The sequence below is a fragment of the Pseudophryne corroboree genome, chromosome 4 (assembly GCF_028390025.1).
Source record: "Pseudophryne corroboree isolate aPseCor3 chromosome 4, aPseCor3.hap2, whole genome shotgun sequence".
NCBI classification, from domain to species: Eukaryota; Metazoa; Chordata; class Amphibia; order Anura; family Myobatrachidae; genus Pseudophryne; species Pseudophryne corroboree.
In genome coordinates this window covers 24,678,574-24,699,108 of record NC_086447.1, presented here as the reverse complement: position 1 = coordinate 24,699,108, position 20,535 = coordinate 24,678,574, and the positions used below count along the sequence as shown (strand labels likewise).

Here is a 20,535-nt window from a genome sequence, read left to right as displayed (position 1 = left end):
AAGCCGAGTTACTCAGGAGAGGAGTAACTGCAGCGCAGGAGAACGCACAAGATGGCGGAATTCAGCGGAATGTCCAAGGAGGATCTGGAGATCGTATGCCAGGGGAAGGGTGTGGATATCCCTTCCAACGCGTCCTGGAGCGTCATGCAGGCGGCGCTCAGGAGCTGGGAGGAGTCTCATCGGGCGGAGGTGGAAAGCACTGACGGCGTCAGCATCGCAGAGGACGGCCCACCAGTGGACCTTCGTGAGGAACCGGTGAGAACCACAAGCCCCGCCCTCTCTCACAGCAGCCATGTTTCCCAGCAATCCCTAGCAGGGCCAGGATCCCAACGTCCCAGGGGGGGCGACCCGGATACCCTAGCAGATCGGCTAGCGGAATTGGGGGAAAGGGCAACGGAGCAAGAACGCATGCTTATCATTCGGATGTGGCATGCGGAGCGGGCACCACAGGCCGTGGTACCCCGGGAGCCGTTGTCAGCTGTTGTACACAGATCAGGACGAGTTCAGTTTGCCAAGTTTGCAGACAGTGACGGGGACATTGATGGACATTTGCAAGTCTTTGAGAGGACTTGTAAACTACATGATCTACCCAAGTCAGAGTGGGTGAGACACCTTGTGCCCACTCTGCATGGAGAGGCCTTGGAGGCCTATCGGGGAGTGGCGACGGAGGACTGTGGGAACTACGACGAAGTCGAGAAGGCCCTCCTCCAGCGATTCTTCATCACTCCCGAGTCTTACAGGAAGAAATTCAGAGACTTGCCTAAGAATCCTAAAAGCACCCATGAGCAGTTCGCCACCCAGCTGCGGCAGTACGTGGTGAAGTGGGTGAAGGATTCGGAAGCCACTACATGGGACGCACTGATCGACCTGATCTGCAGGGAGCAGTTCTACCGCAGGTGCGCCCAAGAAGTGAAGGAGTGGGTGCTAGATCGGGAGCCACCCAGCTTAAAAATGGCTGCCCAATTAGCCGACAAATATGTGGCAATTCGGCCACGGGGGCAGAAGCGCCCCGCCAGCAGCCAGCTCCAACAGACTGTACCACCAAGGGGACCCCCCTCTTCAGCTCATCACCCCCAAAGACAAGCATCTTCCAACCCGGGTGCTCTTGGCCAGCAACCGCACCGCAGCGTCCCTGCAACTGATCAGAGATCATCGGTGCCACGACTGGAGAAGAAGTGCTACGGCTGTGGGAAAATCGGACATCTGAGGATGAACTGTCCTGCATCCCAAGCACCCCAGACTCGTGCCCCAAATCCGAGTGCTGGAGCCCGGATCGCTTGTTTGACGAGAGGAGATGAGCCTACAGAGACTGTTTCCCCCTCCAGTCAGTCCGATGGAGTGTGGCGAGAGACAGGTGCACTATGCGGAGAGAGTCACCTGCATGGCCAAACAGCCCCTACACAACATGTGGAGGCACCTGCAGCCAGTCCACGTGGGACCCCTGCAGGGAGAAGGCCTAAGAGACTCTGGGGCCTCAATCACTGTGGTGAGCCCCCACCTTATAGATCCTGCTGCCGTATTGCAGGGTCGCACTGCCACGATCACCCTGGCAGAAGGAACAGAAAAAGCGGTTCCCATGGCAAGAGTCTACCTGGACTGGGGAGCTGGACCAGAGTTGCGAGAAGTTGCCGTCATGGATGGTCTCCCAACTGATGTGGTCCTAGGAAATGATCTGGGTGGTTGGATCGTCACTATGTTTGTTGGCGCCATTCCCCGGAGTCAAGTTCCAAAACCACCATTGACATCAGCTACTCCAGCACCGCCCAGCCCAGAGGAAAAGACTACAGCTGCTAGACAACTGCCAGCACAGCCAACCACAGCATCAACCAGCCCAGAGGAAAAGATTACAGCGGCTAGATCAGCACATCTACCCCGCATGCCTTTTGCCTCTGGTATGCCTACGTCCCCTAGCAACGCAGAGGATGTCGGTTCCAGCTCGTTTGATCCTGTGGGGGTGCCCAATGATGCTCCTGACCCAAGTGGTTTGCCAACTCCGGCGGTGAGTATGAGAAACCACACTGACTTTTCCATGACTGACCCCTACCAGACTGACCCTAGTAGTCCCCACCTAGATCCCCCTGTAGAGTGTCCCAATTTAGGAGAGATTGAGGGCCCCAGGCAGGAGTTTAGGGAGGCTCAACTCTCTGACCCGTCCCCGAAAGGCATGAGGCGCCACTCTGGCAGCGGCCTTGACAGGGTTGGGGCGGGGAGGTTGACCTGGCGGGAAGGGTTAAGGTACAGGGTAGCCAGGAAAGTGGGAGGGGATAGACCAGATAGGGAATGTGTCCAACTGGTCCCCCCAGGGAACTTTCCTGTGCAACCGGTGTCGGTTGCCAGCGAAACCCCTTTGGACAGTAACCCGGAGACAGACCGTACCCTGAAGTGCCTGACACAGAGCTTACCCTGGTCTGGAATGTCGGATGACGCCCAGACCAACTGTAAGGCTGGTGCCATGCGTTGGCAGCCGGGGCACTCCAGCGTTTGTGTTGTCTCTGGGCCTCTGCCCATAGGAGAACCCTTGCAGCAAGTTGCTGTGGACATAGCAGGTCCCCTGCCTGTGCGCAGTAGATCGGGGAAGACACGCAGCCTCCCTGTAGTGGATGCCACACAGGATCCAGAGGCTGGTAGTCTGGCCGCCATCACTGTGGCACATGTAGCGGACGAGGAGGAAGGAGTAGGCCTAGGTGACAGGGTAGGTTTCCCGAGTCATAGGTCGACGGAGGAGGATTGGAGGGCAGGTCTGACAGTTAGGGCAGACAGTTGCCAGATAGGTATGACGGAGGTGCAGTGCCTGGGGCACCATGTGGGAGGAGACAGGGGTAGGCCCAACCCAGAGGGGGTGGAGGCAACCAGAGGCTGTCCCCGGCCCACATCACCCAGACCGGTACTGACCTTAGAACCTGTAAGACCCTACGGACATGTTGTCATTGACTTTAGTCCTGTAGTGAACCCCTTGACAGAGATGGCTAGGAAGGGCATTCCCAAGTCAGTGGACTTTGCACCCGCTTGCGAGTTGGCATTCCAGTCATTGAAGGAGGCTCGGGTACCCGCTCCAGTGCTGATGGCGCACATTCTTGACCAGGACTGTGTGTTACGAACTATTGCGCCACTGCACGGACTGGGAGCAGTACCGAGACGGAAAGAACCATATGGGCAGGAGCACCCTGTGGCCTGGTTGAGCAGTATACTGCTATTGTGGGAGCTGGGGTATGCCACAATTGGGACACCTTGGGTGGCACTTGGTAGGAACCGGCCCCCCACCGTGGTGACTTACCACCTACCTGTTAGGTGGCGGCAACCTACCTTGGGGAAATTTGACAGACTTTTGTGGTGGAGCCTTGAACTTGGACTTCAGGTGGACTATTTGAACATTGTGCACACACGAAGAGAGGCCCACTGCACTATGGATGAACTGTCTAGGCCAGAGCCTACACATCCCAGGTAGCGTCCCCTTCACCCCAACGGACTGCGGGATCAGGACCCAAATCGTTGGGACATGGGTCCCTGGTTGACCCGCTTGAATGGGGGGGGAGGAGTGTGGCCGGAGAGACCAACCAGCCACACGTGTAATGGCGGCTGCGGCACTGAAGGTGTTAATCCTCGTGCCCGGCGCCATATTAAGGGACAATGGGCGCTTGGCGCCACTTTAAAATTGTGCACTGGTGCTAAGCGCCATCTTTAAATGTAGTGTGGGTGCTAGGCACCGGGTATTTAAAAATATATTTAATACTGTGTTTTCACCAATGTTATATTTAAGGCAATAGGCACAGTTGTAAGACTGCACATTTACATTGCAGCAAATGCCAGCACTTAGAAGGAATGTGTAAGCTGTGTTGGTTTTAAAATGCATTTACGTTTGTGGACAAATGGCTTGGAAGCTTCTCACCTAGGAATTGAGTTGCTGATGACCCTGGCACCTGGAAAGGGGTGTATGGACAAGCCATTTCTTTGAGATTGAGATGTGTCCCTGTGTAACTTTATAGACACATGCAGGTGAAAGGATTTGTTGCTGTCTTCTCTGAATATTGTGTGAACTGGGTTTGCATGGAGATGTTAGAGGAGACAGGAACATGTTAATCAGATTGTGTTTCACAAATGCAAACTAGTGGGTTTCATTCAACAACAGTTTGATGTAACATTTCTTAGGCTGCATTATGTGTGATGCAGATTATGTTTCATTCACAATATAAGAACGTTGTCTATGTGTGAGAGGGTGAATGCAATTGAAATGCAAGTTATATTTACATTTGTGAAAGAGACAGGAAGATGATAATCAGATTGTGTTTGGGAAAGCCACTGGTCTGGTTATATATGAAGAGGAGCAGGAATGTGCTTTATCTAAGTCTTAACTTTTGAAATGTAAACTTGTATTTCTTTATATTTTCTGCGATAACCTGATTGGTTGGAGAAGACAGGGAGGGCTTACCCCCCTGTGGTACTGTGTGTAGAACTGAGATAAAAAGGAGACCTGCGTGCCTCCAGGTGTATTGTAACATCTTCTTCTGCTGAAAACATCTTGATTGTATGCTGTTGCCCCTAGCAATAGGGAGGAGCCTTTTTAAAGGTTATTTGAGCAATAAACACCTTTGCCTCAAGAAGACTGCTTCATCTTGTGACCTACAGGGTTAGGCCAAACCTAGCCCCGTTCTCCGGCTGTCCAGGGAAGCACCTGACGTCTCCAAGCTCCGCCTTCCGCCAGCTACCGGTAGAGGCCTAGCAAGTGGCTAGAGGGGATTCGTCAACACCACACAGCTGTGGTAAGGCAGTGCGTCGGCACATACAGAGCAGAACCGTGGTTCCAAACGCCACGGCAGGTTAGGAGTTTGGTGGTGGCAGCAAGAACCCGCCCACAGCGCAGTGGGTGGAGTCAGTAACAGGCGGTTACTGACGGTAAGCGGGAATCCCCTATGTGGTCAGGCCTCGTGCGGCTGACCTTCCATTCTGTGCGCAGTCAACGGGACGCGGCAAGCGGCGAGTGCTTCCGTACGGTACCGTCCTGTCACAATTACCAATAACTCTCTACAGAGAATAAGCAGAAAACTGTCGCACTTGTCATTCTACACACGATTCAAAGCCTCAGCTGCTGCAGCACCTCTCTAAAGCCTACTTTGTAAATGCAACACCTCCTATTATATTCTTATCACACACAGTATTTGTCTTCAGCACTTCATCAGCTGCATCTCTCTTATACGTGCACAAATCTCTCAATCATGTAACATTTTATAAAACTAACTATATATATATGTAAAGATGAGGTACACACTATGGGACACCCCTTCTTTCTCCGTAGCCTGCCATCTTACATGTACTCTTAGTAAACACGGATCGGCCTTGCAGGACATGTACTGTATATTGCTCCCAAACACCAACACTTGGTGTTCACACACCAGCAGTTACTCAGTGGCCATTCACATGCAGCTCCACCTTAGTTGTCTCACTCTCTCCGGGTCTCTTTCTACCAGATTAGGGATGGCCAATGAATCCCCCCCCCCCTCCCCACCCCCAGGCTCTGACTGGCCTGCACCCAGCTAATAGTAAAGCAGGTATGACCATTTGTGGGTGAAACCATTGAGGGTTCCCATTCAGATTGTATAAAACCATCAAAATTAACCATCAATGGCCAACACATGGCCAACCCTACCCAGATGTAGACCTCCAGGGAGATCCTCAGCTCACACACAGATGCTTCTGTTCACCAGCATTCTCCACCACAAATGTACGCATCATCAACCTCTTATCCTGGTCCTTACATGTCTCTCCTGAGCTCAACATCGCCACCACAGGTGGACCCCGGTAACACGCAGTCATTACAACAGAATGATAAGTAGCTTCTTAGGGATATCATATCTTGTAGAGTATTAAAACTATGGGCCTAATTCAACCCTGATCGCAGCAGCAAATTTGCTAGCTAATGGACAAAACCATGTGCAGTGCAGGTGGGGCAGATGTAACATGCAGAGAGAGTTAGATTTGGGTGGGTTATTTTGTTTCTGTGCAGGGTAAATACTGGCTGCTTTATTTTTACACGGCAATTTAGATTTCAGTTTGAACACACCCCACCCGAATCTAACTCTCTTGTACATGTTACATCTGCCCCCCCTGCACTGCACATGTTATACCTTTCCCTCCTGCAGTGCACATGGTTTTGCCCAATAGCTAACAAATTTGCTGCTGCGATCAGGTCTGAATTAGGCCCAATGGGGGTCATTCTGAGTTGATCGTAGCCCTGCAAAATTTTGCAGGGCTACGATCATGACCATAGACATGCACAGGGCTAGTCCGCCCCACATGTCAGTGCCCCCCCTCCCCCCGCAGAAGTGCAAAAGCATCGCACAGCGGCGATGCTTTTGCACTATAGTAGTAGATCCCGGCCAGCGCAACTTTAGCGTGTTGGCCGGGAGCTACTCATCGCTCCCCGGCCCGGCCCGCAGTGGCCGGACCGCGCCCACGAAACGGCGGCCAAATGCCACCGTTCCGCGCCCCTGACCAGCGAACGCCTCTGCCTGTCAATCAGGCAGAGGCGATCGTAGCACAGCGCCGGCCTTCAGCCATCTGGCATGTGCCGGTGCACTGTGGCACCGGCGCTTGCGCAGTTCTGACCCGATCGTTGTGCTGCGATAAACTGCAGCGTGCGATCAGGTCAGAATACCCCCAATATTTCTACCGTCCCTATTACTAATAAATCTCAAGGACAATCTATTGATCTACATCCAAGGGTGTTTAAACAGAGGAGGGGCCTGTGATCAGACTCTGGGTGGGCCACCTCCTTTCCACGGCGCTGTAGGCTCCAGCATTGTGTCGGAGTCTAAAAGAGAAAAAACCGAAGACTGCTTCTACAGCGCCTCAATTGCAGGAGGCTAATAATCAAATTACCCTGATACATGCGCGGCTGAAAAACACTATGTGGGTGTTTGGTTGGAGAATATAGAAACAGACAAAATCAGCTGCGCAAAGTATCAGGGAAAGGACAGTACAATTTTAGGAGAACCGATGTATGTATATAAATTGATTTATTAATAAAAAAGCATAAAATAGCAGTAAAAGATGACATTAAATTGTGGGATATAAAAAGGCACACCTTGACTCAGTTTATCCGTTTAAACAGACACCAAATTGTGTCGGTTCTCTATATAGAAGTCCACAAAAGGAAATAAAGTCCAGCTGTTTGTTGGAAAGCAATAGATGGTAATAGCCGTAATGTTATTACTGGAAGTGAATGATCAGTGCAGTAGACATCCCATAATAATAAATTGAGGGAGTGATCCAGTGTTATTTATTGTTCAATTACCTCTCCTTAGGTGGGCTGGTCCAATGCCGAGCGTCCTCGGCGATGTGTCCTGCAATGCCCACTGTGCGAATGCCGCAGGGGAGAGGGAGCCGTGGATTCACTGTAAAGTATAAGCCGTGTGCTGGTTTATCCGGCTGACGGGGAGCCGTATGTTGATACGGGCGGCTCAAGAATTCAGATCCGCGGCTATTCTGGGATCTCTGTGGAGATGAAGGACGGCTTGCGGGGAGAACAAACCCGCTGATGCTTTCAAATCGGATACCTCGGCAGGTGTGCAGACAGGAGGCGTGGCCTAACTAGTTTCGTCACGTGACCCGTGACTTTGTCGGAGTCTACTGCACATATTCAGGTCTCAGGAAACATGGAGCCCACCATGTTCTGGAGACTAGTTTCACTTCTGTGCTGCGGCCATTTTGGCTGTGATTGTCACGGCTGCAGCGCCCAACGTGGGACTCTGCAAAGGTAAGTATTAAAACATGGCTGCAGTGTCCCCATTATAGAAACGCCAACATCTACAGCTGGTAAACTTGATACACAAACCCTCCAATGTGTTTGTGGCAAAATGGGAAAATGTAATCATTTTTCCCAATTTGTCAGCATGTGTAGTCAGAGTGAAATCAATATTCTCCTGATTTGTCATGGAGAAATGTTGGATGTATAGAAGTTTTTCTATAGGTTTCTGCATCTTCCTTACATGACCATAGCGCTCTGTCTCCTGGGTGTGAGCCCTATAATAAGCAGTAAAGCAAACTGCAGAAATAAAAGTCATCTTCCCATACCGGGAGTCGAACCCGGGCCGCCTGGGTGAAAACCAGGAATCCTAACCGCTAGACCATATGGGAGCTGATGGTGACAGCACAGTGCCCAGTCTCTGTCAGACATCCTGGGTATATCACATATAACCTAGTGACCCTTTCCCGGGCTGGTGCTCCCGGTGACTCCTCTCTCCCAGCAGACAGACGTGAGCTGAGCTATGGAGAGTAACACTAGAAACAGGCGTCGCTACCGGCTGTCTCTGCCCAGTGCTTAGGTGTAGTGTGGTAAGCTGTAATTACACTAATAGATGTGCAGCAGCATGCGGTGTGAGGAATAAAATATGTGACAGGTTCCGTCACTGAGTGTTATCAGGTATATCAGTCTAGATCTCTCCCCTATATATCAGTGTATGAGGCAGATATTCAGATATCTCTGGATGTAGACAATAATAAAATGAGGAAAACTCTCCTTCGAGCCGGAATTGAACCAGCGACCTAAGGATCTCTGCGTCACACCCACTACAGTCCTCCGCTCTACCAGCTGAGCTATCGAAGGGACACAGCAAAGTTTTTTTTCACACGTACAGGGCCAGATTAACAATGGGGCGGATGGAGCTACAGCTCCAGGCCTCCACATAAAAATAGGCCCATCATAATGGCAGCATGACGATCAATAGCCAACAGCTGGACACATGGTCTGCCATGAAGCATAACTATTAAGATTGTATTTCTATTTTTCTCACATGTTTATGCATTTTTTTTATATTTTTACATATTTAGGGAGATATTGGAGTTGATAGTGTAGGGGATGTACACACCCATATGGCTCTGGCCACACCCACCCAGCACTGATCATACCTCGCCCATTTTTTCACAATAGGCCCTTGAATATTTTCAGCTCCAGGCCCATGTGGCCCTTAATCCGGCCTTGCCCACGTAGAAGCACAAAATAAACCTTCTGCGTTTTTGCTGATATGTGACGTATTAGTAAGTTTGTATCCAGTATATTTATCTACATCATTACATTTCCTGTGACTTAAGTAACTTAGTGATTGATAATTTTGCCAGAATGTTCCATTGTATATTCTAATGACTTGTTGTATGACTTTATATATTTTGACTCCCACTATTGTAAGAACATTACATTTATATACAGCAGCAATATACAGAGGTGAGATGATCTGAGAGATGATCCCTGAGATCCCCGATCCTATAGAAGGCTGAGTGTATAGATGACAGTGATGCAGGTTGTAGTCGTGGCCGAGTGGTTAAGGCGATGGACTAGAAATCCATTGGGGTCTCCCCGCGCAGGTTCAAATCCTGCCGACTACGGTTGTTTTTAAAAAAAATTTTTTTTATTGTGTTCAGGTGACAGAAAACCTGCAGCAGAGACTATTATCAGGGAGTGTATGTAGGGGGGGGTATGGGTAACGTAAAGGAGATGGCAGTAATACTCTGTTTATACCCCCTGCTGGTAACTGCAATGTAACAAATTTCAATGTGTTTTTTTTTTTTAAAAACATCCACATACTAAACATATTGTCCAGATTCTTATATTATACACACAAACACTAATCCACTGCACTCAACTTTCCCAGGTTTGGGGTGCGAAGTGTCATGTGACCACATTATATGTATATAAATCACAGGCACTCACCATAATAAACAGAGGGGTTTTCCATCTACCCCTTACAGCCCAGGTCTATGTGTGGGGTCTGTAATACAGTGATAAATTGTCTACTCATTACTGTGTGTGCAGTGATCAGGCTGTATATACAGCTAGTGACCAGGTTCCTGCACCGCTCCCCCATCTCCTCACCTGTGCAATACGCCATACAGAGTGGGGCAGAGAAGTGATGAGACAACCCCTATTATATCCCAGAATTAATTGATTTTACAAACCAATACAGATTTTGGTATACAAGTATGAGACAAGATATGCACTTACCATAAACACGGACAGTATACGTTATGTCCTACTTGCTGCAGCTGTAGCTGGTGCTCAAAGCTCTCTCCAAAGCTGTCTCATTATCCCCTTCCTCAGGGCTATCTTACCAGCAGTGTAGGTCCCTGGGTAAAGCAATGCCCTGGGGCCACTACCCATCCTCCAGCGGTAGTGGTGGCGATGCTATCATTTCAGCTGTGATGTCCCGCGGGGGTGTTCTATGTTCCTCTCAGCATATAGGACCTGGAGCAGTAATTCCTGCTAATTACTCCTTTACTCCACAGATGGTGGGAGATGGGGTAGGAGCGAGACGGAGACACTAAACTGTAGAAGTGGGCATTGGGCTGAATGAAGGTGCACTGGTACATGACTTCCAGGGTGGTAGGGGGTATTTAATACACATGTGAGGGGTGGATAGTGGAGTGGGCTTAATATTCATCATTTTTCAATGGGAGGGCAGCTTGCTTGACTGCAGATTTCTCCAGTTCCTAGGAATACATTTCTTAGCTTTGCATGGGATAAAAATATAGAGAGTCTCACCTTTCAGGAGGTACTGGGGACACCTTTCAGGAGGTACTGGGGACACCTTTCAGGAGGTACTGGGGACACCTTTCAAGAGGTACTGGGGATACTTTTACTGGGGACACCTTTCAAGAGTTACTGGGGACACCTTTCAGGAGGTACTGGGGACACCTTTCAGGAGGTACTGGGGACACCTTTCAAGAGGTACTGGGGATACTTTTACTGGGGACACCTTTCAGGAGGTACTGGGGACACCTTTCAGGAGGTACTGGGGACACCTTTCAGGAGGTACTGGGGACACCTTTCAGCAGCAACAGACTGGGGCTTTAATTCGGCCCGGGCATACGCGAGCGCACTGGCATGTCACGGGGGCACACAGGCACGATGTACAGGGGCATGCCACGAGTCATGGTGGTGTGGACTCATGGCACGCCCCCATTTCCATGGAGACTGCGTGCGGCTTTCCCGAATCTCTGAGGGATCAGATTGGCCAACCTGCCCATCGGCCATTCTGGCATGTGCCAGATGGCCAGTATGGCCCTGCCTTTCAGGCTGTACTGGAGACACCTGTCAGCAGATACTGGGGAATTGGAGAACAGAGTTCAGGGGGATGCGGTCCCAGTTCAGGAGTCAGAGCAATCCACCAACAAAAATATAAAGCTGCATCCCAGGCGTGTGGAGCTGGAGCAGAGACCAGCTGCTGGATGGCTGATATCTCTGGTTCTGGGCATATTACAGACAAGCTGCCAGTGTCCACCAAAAAGAGGAGAGTCCCAGCTTTTGGAGTAGTGGTGAATTTCCTATTAGGTATGTGAGGCACGTGCCCAGGGGTGGCACCTGTTTGGGGGCGGCACTTGGATGCTTGTGTTGGTACTGTCAGCCTGAAATGTACCAGTAACTGCTAAATATTCCCACTGTACGGTACCATACGCCATCTTGAATAGAGTGTAAATGGGCAGGAGATGCACATACTGCCTCTATAAGCTGTCCTACTTAGTAAATATGTATACATAAGTTAAAAAAAATCATAGTGGATTTTTAATTATTCTATTAAATTGCGGCAAGGAGGGGAAGGGGGGGGGGCTGTTACTGTTGTGCCTAAGGGTGCCCTCAGCCCTAAATTCACCCCTGCTTGATGGACAGGTACTGTATATTGCTCCCAAACACCAGCCTACTCAGTGTCCATTTACTTGCAGCTCCACCTCAGTATTCTCATTCTGTTCTGGTCTCTTGCCACCAGATTAGGGATGGTCATTGACCATAAATGATTCATAATCATTGATGGTTTATAGCCGACGTTGAATACTTTTACCATTGATGGGGGAGAAGCAGATGGTGTCCTGCCATCGATGGCATAGAACCACACAATGTTTTTATGCTTATGTTTGACGAGGTGCTGGAAGGTAGAGCCCCTCCCCCTCTCTGACTGGCCTGCACCCAGTTAATAGTAAATCAGGGGTAACAATCGGTGCGTGACCCCATTGATGATTCCTAATCAGATGGTTTTATACAATCAAAATTAACCATCAATGACTAACCCACCCATGGCCAACCCTAACCAGATGTAGACCTCAAGGGAGATCCTCAGCTCACACCCAGATGCATCTGTTCAACAGCATTCTCCACTGCACCATATACGCATCATCAACCTCTTATCCTGGTCCTTACATGTCTCTCCTGAGCTCAACAGCGCCACCACAGGTGGACCCCGGTAACACGCAGTCATTACAACAGAATGATAAGTAGCTTCTTAGGGATATCATATCTTGTAGAGTATTAACACAATATCTCTACTGTCCCTATTACTCATAAATCTCAAGGAAAATCTATCAATCTGAACACAGGAGGGCCTGTGAGCAGACTCTGGGTGGGCCACCTCCTATCCATGGTGCTGTAGGGTCCAGCATTGTGTCGGAGTCTACTGCACATATGCAGGTCTCAGGAAACATGGAGCCCACCATGTTCTGGAGACAAGTTACACTCCTTACACTCCAGCACATGCACTGCGGCCATTATGGCTGTGATTATTGTCACGGCTGCAGCGCCCAACGTGGCACTCTGGAAAGGTAAGTAATAAAACATGGCTGCAGTGTGTCCATTATAGAAACACCGATGTCTACAGCCCCTTTCTTTTGCACAGTAAAATTGATACACAAACCCTCCAATTTGTTGGTGGCAAAATGGGAAAATGTAATAATTTGGCAGCTTGTGTAGTTAGAGTTATGGAAACAAGGCTGTGACATCAATATTCTCCTGATGTCATGGAGAAATGTTGGATGTATAGAAGTTCTTCTATAGGTTTCTGCATCTTCCTTACATGACCATAGAGCTCTGTCTCCTGGGTGTGAGCCCTGAAATGAGCAGTAAAGCAAACTGCAGAGATAAAAGTCATCTTCCCATACCGGGAGTCGAACCCAGGCCGCCTGGGTGAAAACCAGGAATCCTAACCGCTAGACCATATGGGAGCTGATGGTGACAGTGCAGTGACCAGTCTCTCTCAGACACCCTGGGTACATCACATATAACCTAGTGACCCTTTCCCTGTGCTGGTGCTCCCGGTGACTCCTCTCTCCCAGCAGACAGACCGTGAGCTGAGCTATGGAGAGTAACACTAGAGACAGGTGACGCTACCGGCTGTTTCTGCCCAGTGCTTAGGTGTAGTGTGGTAAGCTGTAATTACAGTAATAGATGTGCAGCAGCATGCAGTGTGAGGAATAACATATGTAACAGGTTCCGTCTCTGAACAAAATGGAACAGTATATTTGTGTATATATCAGATATATCGGAAACTAGAAAATAATAACATTTTGAAAAACTTTCCTTCGAGCCGGAATTGAACCAGCGACCTAAGGATCTCTGTATCACTCCCACTACAGTCCTCCGCTCTACCAGCTGAGCTATCGAAGGAACACAGAAAAGGTTTATTTCACACGGAGAACATATAAAAAGACCTAAATCATAAAAGCATAAAATAAACCCTCTGGGTTTTCCTGATATGTGACGTATTAGTAAGTCTGTATCCAGTATATTTATCTACATCATTACATTTCCTGTGACTTGAGTAACTTAGTGATTGATCATTTTGACAGAATGTTTCACTTTATATTCTAATGACTAGTTGTATGACTCCCACTATTGTAAAAACATTACATTTATATACAGCAGCAATATACAGAGGTGAGAGGATCTGAGAGATGATCCCTGAGATCCCCGATCCTATAGAAGGCTGAGTGTATAGGTGAGAGGATCTGAGAGATGATCTCTGAGATCCCCGATCCTATAGAAGGCTGAGTGTATAGGTGAGAGGATCTGAGAGAAGATCCCTGAGATCCCCGATCCTATAGAAGGCTGAGTGTATAGGTGAGAGGATCTGAGAGATGATCCCTGAGATCCCCGATCCTATAGAAGGCTGAGTGTATAGGTGAGAGGATCTGAGAGATGATCCCTGAGATCCCTGATCCTATAGAAGGCTGAGTGTATAGGTGAGAGGATCTGAGAGAAGATCCCTGAGATCCCCGATCCTATAGAAGGCTGAGTGTATAGGTGAGAGGATCTGAGAGAAGATCCCTGAGATCCCCGATCCTATAGAAGGCTGAGTGTATAGGTGAGAGGATCTGAGAGATGATCCCTGAGATCCCTGATCCTATAGAAGGCTGAGTGTATAAGTGAGAGGATCTGAGAGATGATCTCTGAGATCCCCGATCCTATGGAAGGCTGAGTGTATAAGTGAGAGGATCTGAGAGATGATCCCTGAGATCCCCGATCTTATAGAAGGCTGAGTGTATAGGTGTGAGGATCTGAGAGATGATCCCTGAGATCCCCGATCCTATAGAAGGCTGAGTGTATAGGTGACAGTGAGGCAGGTTGTAGTCGTGGCCGAGGGGTTAAGGTGATGGACTAGAAATCCATTGGGGTCTCCCCGCGCAGGTTCAAATCCTGCCGACTACGGTCATCTTTTTAAATTTATATCATTTGTTCAGGTGACAGAAAACCTGCAGCAGAGACTATTATCAGGGAGTGTATGTAGGGGAAGTGGGGGATATAGGTAACATAATGAGATGGCAGTAATACTCTGTCTATACCCCCAGCCGGCAACAATGTGTTTTTTTTTTTAAAACATCCACATACTAAACAAATTGTCCAGATTCTTATATTATACACACAAACACTCATCCACTGCACTCGCCTTTCCCAGGTTTGGAGCGCGAAGTGTCATGTGACCACATTTTATGTATATAAATCACAGGACTCACCATAATAAACAGAGAGGTTTTCCATCTACCCCTGCAGCCCAGGTCTATGTGATGAGCCTGTAATACAGTGATAAATTGTCTACTCATTACTGAGAAGTTCATCTGTTTTCAGGCTTCTACTCACCACTGTCCCCCCCCCCCCCCCCCCCTGACACTGCGGAACTCCCCGCTCTCTCCTGAAATTTCCTGATTTTTTTTTCTGGTAAAAATGTCACATTTCCTGATTTTCATCCCGATCCTTTCATTTTATGTAACACACTGCCATATCTTCCACAGTGATTGTCCCTGTATGACGTCCTATGTGTGCAGTGATTAGGCTGTATATACAGCTAGTGACCCCCTCCCCTATCTCCTCACCAGTGCTATATGGCCATACAGAGTGGGGCAGAGAAGTGATGAGACAACCCCTATTAAATCCCAGAATTCATTGATTTTACAACCAATACAGATTTTGGCATACAAGTATGAGACAAGAAATGTACTTACCATAAACATATACTTTATGTCCTACTTGCTGCAGCTGTAGCTGGTGTTCAAAGCCCCCTCCAGAGCTGTCTCATTACCCCCTCCCTGCATATCTGTCACATTGCCCCCTCCAGAGCTGTCTCATTAACCCCTCCCAGCATATCTGTCACATTGCCCCCTCCAGAGCTGTCTCATTACCCCCTCCCTGCATATCTCTCACATTGCCCCCTCCAGAGCTGTCTCATTACCCCCTCCCTGCATATCTGTCACATTGCCCCCTCCAGAGCTGTCTCATTAACCCCTCCCAGCATATCTGTCACATTGCCCCCTCCAGAGCAGTCTCATTACCCCCTCCCTGCATATCTCTCACATTGCCCCCTCCAGAGCTGTCTCATTACCCCCTCCCTGCATATCTGTCACATTGCCCCCTCCAGAGCTGTCTCATTAACCCCTCCCAGCATATCTGTCACATTGCCCCCTCCAGAGCTGTCTCATTACCCCCTCCCTGCATATCTCTCACATTGCCCCCTCCAGAGCTGTCTCATTACCCCCTCCCTGCATATCTGTCACATTGCCCCCTCCAGAGCTGTCTCATTAACCCCTCCCAGCATATCTGTCACATTGCCCCCTCCAGAGCTGTCTCATTACCCCCTCCCTGCATATCTCTCACATTGCCCCCTCCAGAGCTGTCTCATTACCCCCTCCCTGCATATCTGTCACATTGCCCCCTCCAGAGCTGTCTCATTAACCCCTCCCAGCATATCTGTCACATTGCCCCCTCCAGAGCTGTCTCATTACCCCCTCCCTGCATATCTCTCACATTGCCCCCTCCAGAGCTGTCTCATTACCCCCTCCCTGCATATCTCTCACATTGCCCCCTCCAGAGCTGTCTCATTACCCCCTTCCTGCATATCTCTCACATTGCCCCCTCCAGAGCTGTCTCATTACCCCCTCCCAGCATAGCTGTCACATTGCCCCCTCCAGAGCTGTCTCATTACCCCCTCCCTGCATAGCTGTCACATTGCCCCCTCCAGAGCTGTCTCATTACCCCCTCCCTGCATATCTGTCACATTGCCCCCTCCAGACCTGTCTCATTACCCCCTCCCTGCATATCTGTCACATTGCCCCCTCCAGAGCTGTCTCATTACCCCTTCCCTGCATATTACTCACATTGCTCCCTCCAGAGCTGTCTCATTACCCCCTCCCTGCATATCTCTCACATTGCCCCCTCCAGAGCTGTCTCATTACCCCTTCCCTGCATATTACTCACATTGCTCCCTCCAGAGCTGTCTCATTACCCCCTCCCTGCATATCTCTCACATTGCCCCCTCCAGAGCTGTCTCATTACCCCCTCCCTGCATATCTCACATTGCCCCCTCCAGAGCTGTCTCATTACCCCCTCCCTGCATATCTCTCACATTGCCCCCTCCAGAGCTGTCTCATTACCCCCTTCCTGCATATCTCTCACATTGCCCCCTCCAGAGATGTCTCATTACCCCCTCCCTGCATATCTCTCACATTGCCCCCTCCAAAGCTGTCTCATTACCCCCTCCCTGCATATCTCTCACATTGCCCCCTCCAGAGCTGTCTCATTAACCCCTTCCTGCATATCTCTCACATTGCCCCCTCCAAAGCTGGCTCATTACCCCCTCCCTGCATATCTGTCACATTGCCCCCTCCAGAGCTTTCTCATTACCCCCTCCCAGCATATCTGTCACATTGCACCCTCCAGAGCTGTCTCATTACCCCCTCCCTGCATATCTCTCACATTGCCCCCTCCAGAGCTGTCTCATTACCCCCTCCCAGCATATCTCTCACATTGCCCCCTCCAGAGCTGTCTCATTACCCCCTCCCAGCATATCTCTCACATTGCCCCCTCCAGAGCTGTCTCATTACCCCCTCCCAGCATATCTGTCACATTGCTCCCTCCAGAGCTGTCTCATTACCCCCTCCCTGCATATCTCTCACATTTCCCCCTCCAGAGCTGTCTCATTACCCCCTTCCTGCATATCTCTCGCATTGCCCCCTCCAGAGCTGTCTCATTACCCCCTTCTTTCATATCTCTCACATTGCCCCCTCCAGAGCTGTCTCATTACCCCCTCCCTGCATATCTCTCACATTGCCCCTCCAGAGCTGTCTCATTACCCCCTCCCTGTATATCTCTCACATTGCCCCCTCCAGAGCTGTCAAGTACCCCCTTCTTTCATATCTCTCACATTGCCCCCTCCACAGCTGTCTAGTACCCCCTTCTTTCATATCTCTCAGATTTCCCCCTCCAGAGCTGTCTCATTCCCCCCTCCCTGCATATCTCTCACATTGCCCCCTCCAGAGCTGTCTCATTACCCCCTCACTCACAGGCCCAGTGACAGAAGGGTACAAGAGTCACAGTTGTATCAGGCCCTGAGGTTCCACAGATAAATCTGCCTTTATCCTCGGTCTGCAGGTCCTGCACTGGTGGTGTTTTGGTGCCACCATAGTTCACATTCATGGTGATAAAGGAACCATGTGGTGCCGCCCAGCTGTAACAGTCCACCCTGACCCGATGCATCGTCACTGAAATGACTGACAAGCTCCTGGACCAATATGCAGGAGCATATGGACAGTAACTGAGCCAATATCAACCAATGTGTTCGGTCTCATGTCTCTCATCTTTCTTTGTCAATGCCCCATAGATTCTCTATGGGTTTCAGATCAGGCGAGTTTGCTGGCAATCCAGCACAGAAATCCCACGGTCATTGATCCATGGTTTTGGTGCTTTTGGCAGTGTGGACAGGTGCCAACTCCTGCTGAAACATAGGATTTTAATTACCTACCGGTAAATAATTTTATCGTAGTCCGTAGAGGATGCTGGGGTCAACATTAGTACCATAGGGTATAGATGGGTCCCTTGGGAGTTGTGGGCACTTTAAGAGTTTAATAGTGTGGGCTGGCTCCTCCCTCTATGACCCTCCTACCAAACTCAGTCTAGAAACTGTGCCCGAGGATATGTACAACTTCGAGAGAAGGATTATACACAGAGTGTAGTGGTGAGATTCATACCAGCTCACACAAACAAGGCAATCCAAGCTAACCAGCTTGAAAAATTCAGCAACAGCTGAACAACAGTACTTAACCAAGTTACAACACAGTACTGAAAGAAATAGCTACTGCAGGATTACGAAGCGCTGGGCGGGCGCCCAGCATCCTCTACAGACTACGAGAAAAGGATTTACCGGTAGGTAATTAAAATTTTATTTTCTCTTACGTCCTAGAGTATGCTGGGGTCCACATTAGTACCATGGGGATGTATCAAAGCTCCCAGAACAGGAGTGAGAGCGCGGAGGCTCCTGCAGAAAAGGTTGACCAAACTTTAGATCCTCAGAGGCCAAATTATCGAACTTGTAGAACTTCTCAAACGTGTTTCTCACTGACCAAGTAGCCACTCGGCAAAGCTGCAAAGACGAGACACCCGAGGCAGCTGCCCAGGAAGAACCCACTTTACGAGTAGAGTGGGCCTTAACAGATTTTTGACACAGCATTCCTGCCGTAGAAGGATAGTGAACCTGATCCAGGGAGAAATAGTTTGCTTTAGAAGCAGGACACCCAAATTTCTTGGGATCATGCAGGACACTACAACATAGGAACAAAGGGTGCAGGTGCACCATACACCATTAAAATTATTATAACAATAATATATTATTTGAGGTTCTTGGCATATATTGGCCAGTATATGAGCATGCCCACCTGTTTCACAGTGACCTCATTGGACAAGTCCCTAACACTATAATAATTTTAATATTGTATGGTGCACCAGCACCCTTTGTTCCTATGTTGTAGTATTGCAGTACTTAGTTCCAGCAAGGTAGCACATCCCATTATAATAAGCTAGGGTGTGCAGTCCAGGCCCCGCTTCCATGTAGATCATACAGGACAAACAGAGAGTCCGGCTTTCTGTGACTAGCAGTCCTCTTCACATAAATCTTCAGAGCCCTGACAACATCCAAGGACTTTGATGGAATTGAGGAGCCAGTAGCAACAGGCACCACAATAGGTTGGTTGATATGAAAAGCCAACACACCCTTCGGAAGGAACTGCTGACGCGTCCTGAGCTCAGCTCGATCTTCATGGAAGATTAAGTAGAAACTTTTACAAGACAAAGCCCCCAATTCCGACACACGCCTAGCCGAAGCTAAGGCCAACAAAGTGACAACCTTTCACGTGAGAAACTTGACCTCAACCTTCTGTATAGGCTCAAAACAATCCGATTGCAGGAACTGCAATACCACATTAAGATCCCAGTGCGCCGTAGGAGCCACAAAGCGAGGCTGGATGTGCAGAACCCCTTTCAAGAAAGTGTGAACCTCAGGGAGGGAAGCCAGTTGCTTCTGGAAGAAAATGACAAGGCTGAAATCTGGACTTTTATGGATACCAGACGCAGGCCCATATCCACACCTGCTTGCAGGAAGAGGAGAAACAGTCCCAGTTGAAACTCCACCATAGGAAACTTCTTGGATTCACACCAAGACACATACTTTTTGCAAAAGCGATGGTAATGTTTAGACATTACCCCTTTCCTAGCCTGTATTAGGGTAGGAATAACAACCTTGTTCGGAATACCCCTCCAAGCTAAGATCTGGCATTCAACCTCCATGCCTTCAAACTTAGCCATGGTAAGTCTTGATAAGCAAATGGCCCCTGTTGAAGCAGTTCCTCGCGAAGAGGAAGATGCCTCGGATCTTCTAGTAGCAAGTCCAGAAGATCCGCGTATCATGCCCTACTTGGCCAGTCCGGAGCAATGAGGATCGCGTGAACTCTTGTTTATTTTATTAGTTTGAGGATCCTTGGGATGAGTGGAAGTGGGGGGACACATACACTGGGTGGAACACCCACGGTGTTACCAGTGCGTCCACCGCCACTGCTTGTGGGTCTCTTGACCTGGAACAGTACGTCCAAAGCTGCTTGTTGAGGCGGGAGTCCATCATGTCTATCTGAGGAACACCCCAAAGATTTGTCACCTCTGTGAACACCTCCGGATGGAAGCCTCACTCTCCTGGATGGAGATCGTGCCTGCTGAGGAAGTCCACTTCCCAGTTGTCCACTCCCGGAATGAAGATTGCTGACAACGCAACCGCATGCTTTTCTGCCCAGAGGAATATTCTTGACACCTCTGACATTGAAGCTCTGCTCTTCGTAATGCCCTGTCGGTTTATGTAGGCCCCCATCGCTACATTGTTCGACTGCACTTGAATGGCCTGATCTTGCAGAAGATGTGCCGCTTTTAGAAAACCGCTGTACACAGCTCTTAGTTCCAGGATTTTTATGGGAAGA

General features: G+C 49.3%; 6 non-coding genes across 6 annotated transcripts; 2 read left to right on the top strand and 4 right to left on the bottom strand.

Annotated features, from left to right (window-relative positions):
• Window positions 1-8,058: 8,058 nt before the first annotated feature.
• Window positions 8,059-8,130, bottom strand: TRNAE-UUC (transfer RNA glutamic acid (anticodon UUC)). The gene has a single exon. It is a non-coding gene; the product is annotated as a tRNA-Glu (tRNA).
• Window positions 8,131-8,510: 380 nt separating this feature from the next.
• On the bottom strand, window positions 8,511-8,599 carry TRNAY-GUA (transfer RNA tyrosine (anticodon GUA)). The gene is given in 2 exon segments: window positions 8,511-8,546; window positions 8,563-8,599. It is a non-coding gene; the product is annotated as a tRNA-Tyr (tRNA).
• A 694-nt stretch (window positions 8,600-9,293) lies between these two features.
• TRNAS-AGA (transfer RNA serine (anticodon AGA)) lies at window positions 9,294-9,375 on the top strand. The gene has a single exon. It is a non-coding gene; the product is annotated as a tRNA-Ser (tRNA).
• Window positions 9,376-12,903: 3,528 nt separating this feature from the next.
• TRNAE-UUC (transfer RNA glutamic acid (anticodon UUC)) lies at window positions 12,904-12,975 on the bottom strand. Its single transcript has one exon. It is a non-coding gene; the product is annotated as a tRNA-Glu (tRNA).
• Window positions 12,976-13,328: 353 nt separating this feature from the next.
• On the bottom strand, window positions 13,329-13,417 carry TRNAY-GUA (transfer RNA tyrosine (anticodon GUA)). Its single transcript is given in 2 exon segments — window positions 13,329-13,364; window positions 13,381-13,417. It is a non-coding gene; the product is annotated as a tRNA-Tyr (tRNA).
• Window positions 13,418-14,376: 959 nt separating this feature from the next.
• On the top strand, window positions 14,377-14,458 carry TRNAS-AGA (transfer RNA serine (anticodon AGA)). Its single transcript has one exon. It is a non-coding gene; the product is annotated as a tRNA-Ser (tRNA).
• Window positions 14,459-20,535: the final 6,077 nt, after the last annotated feature.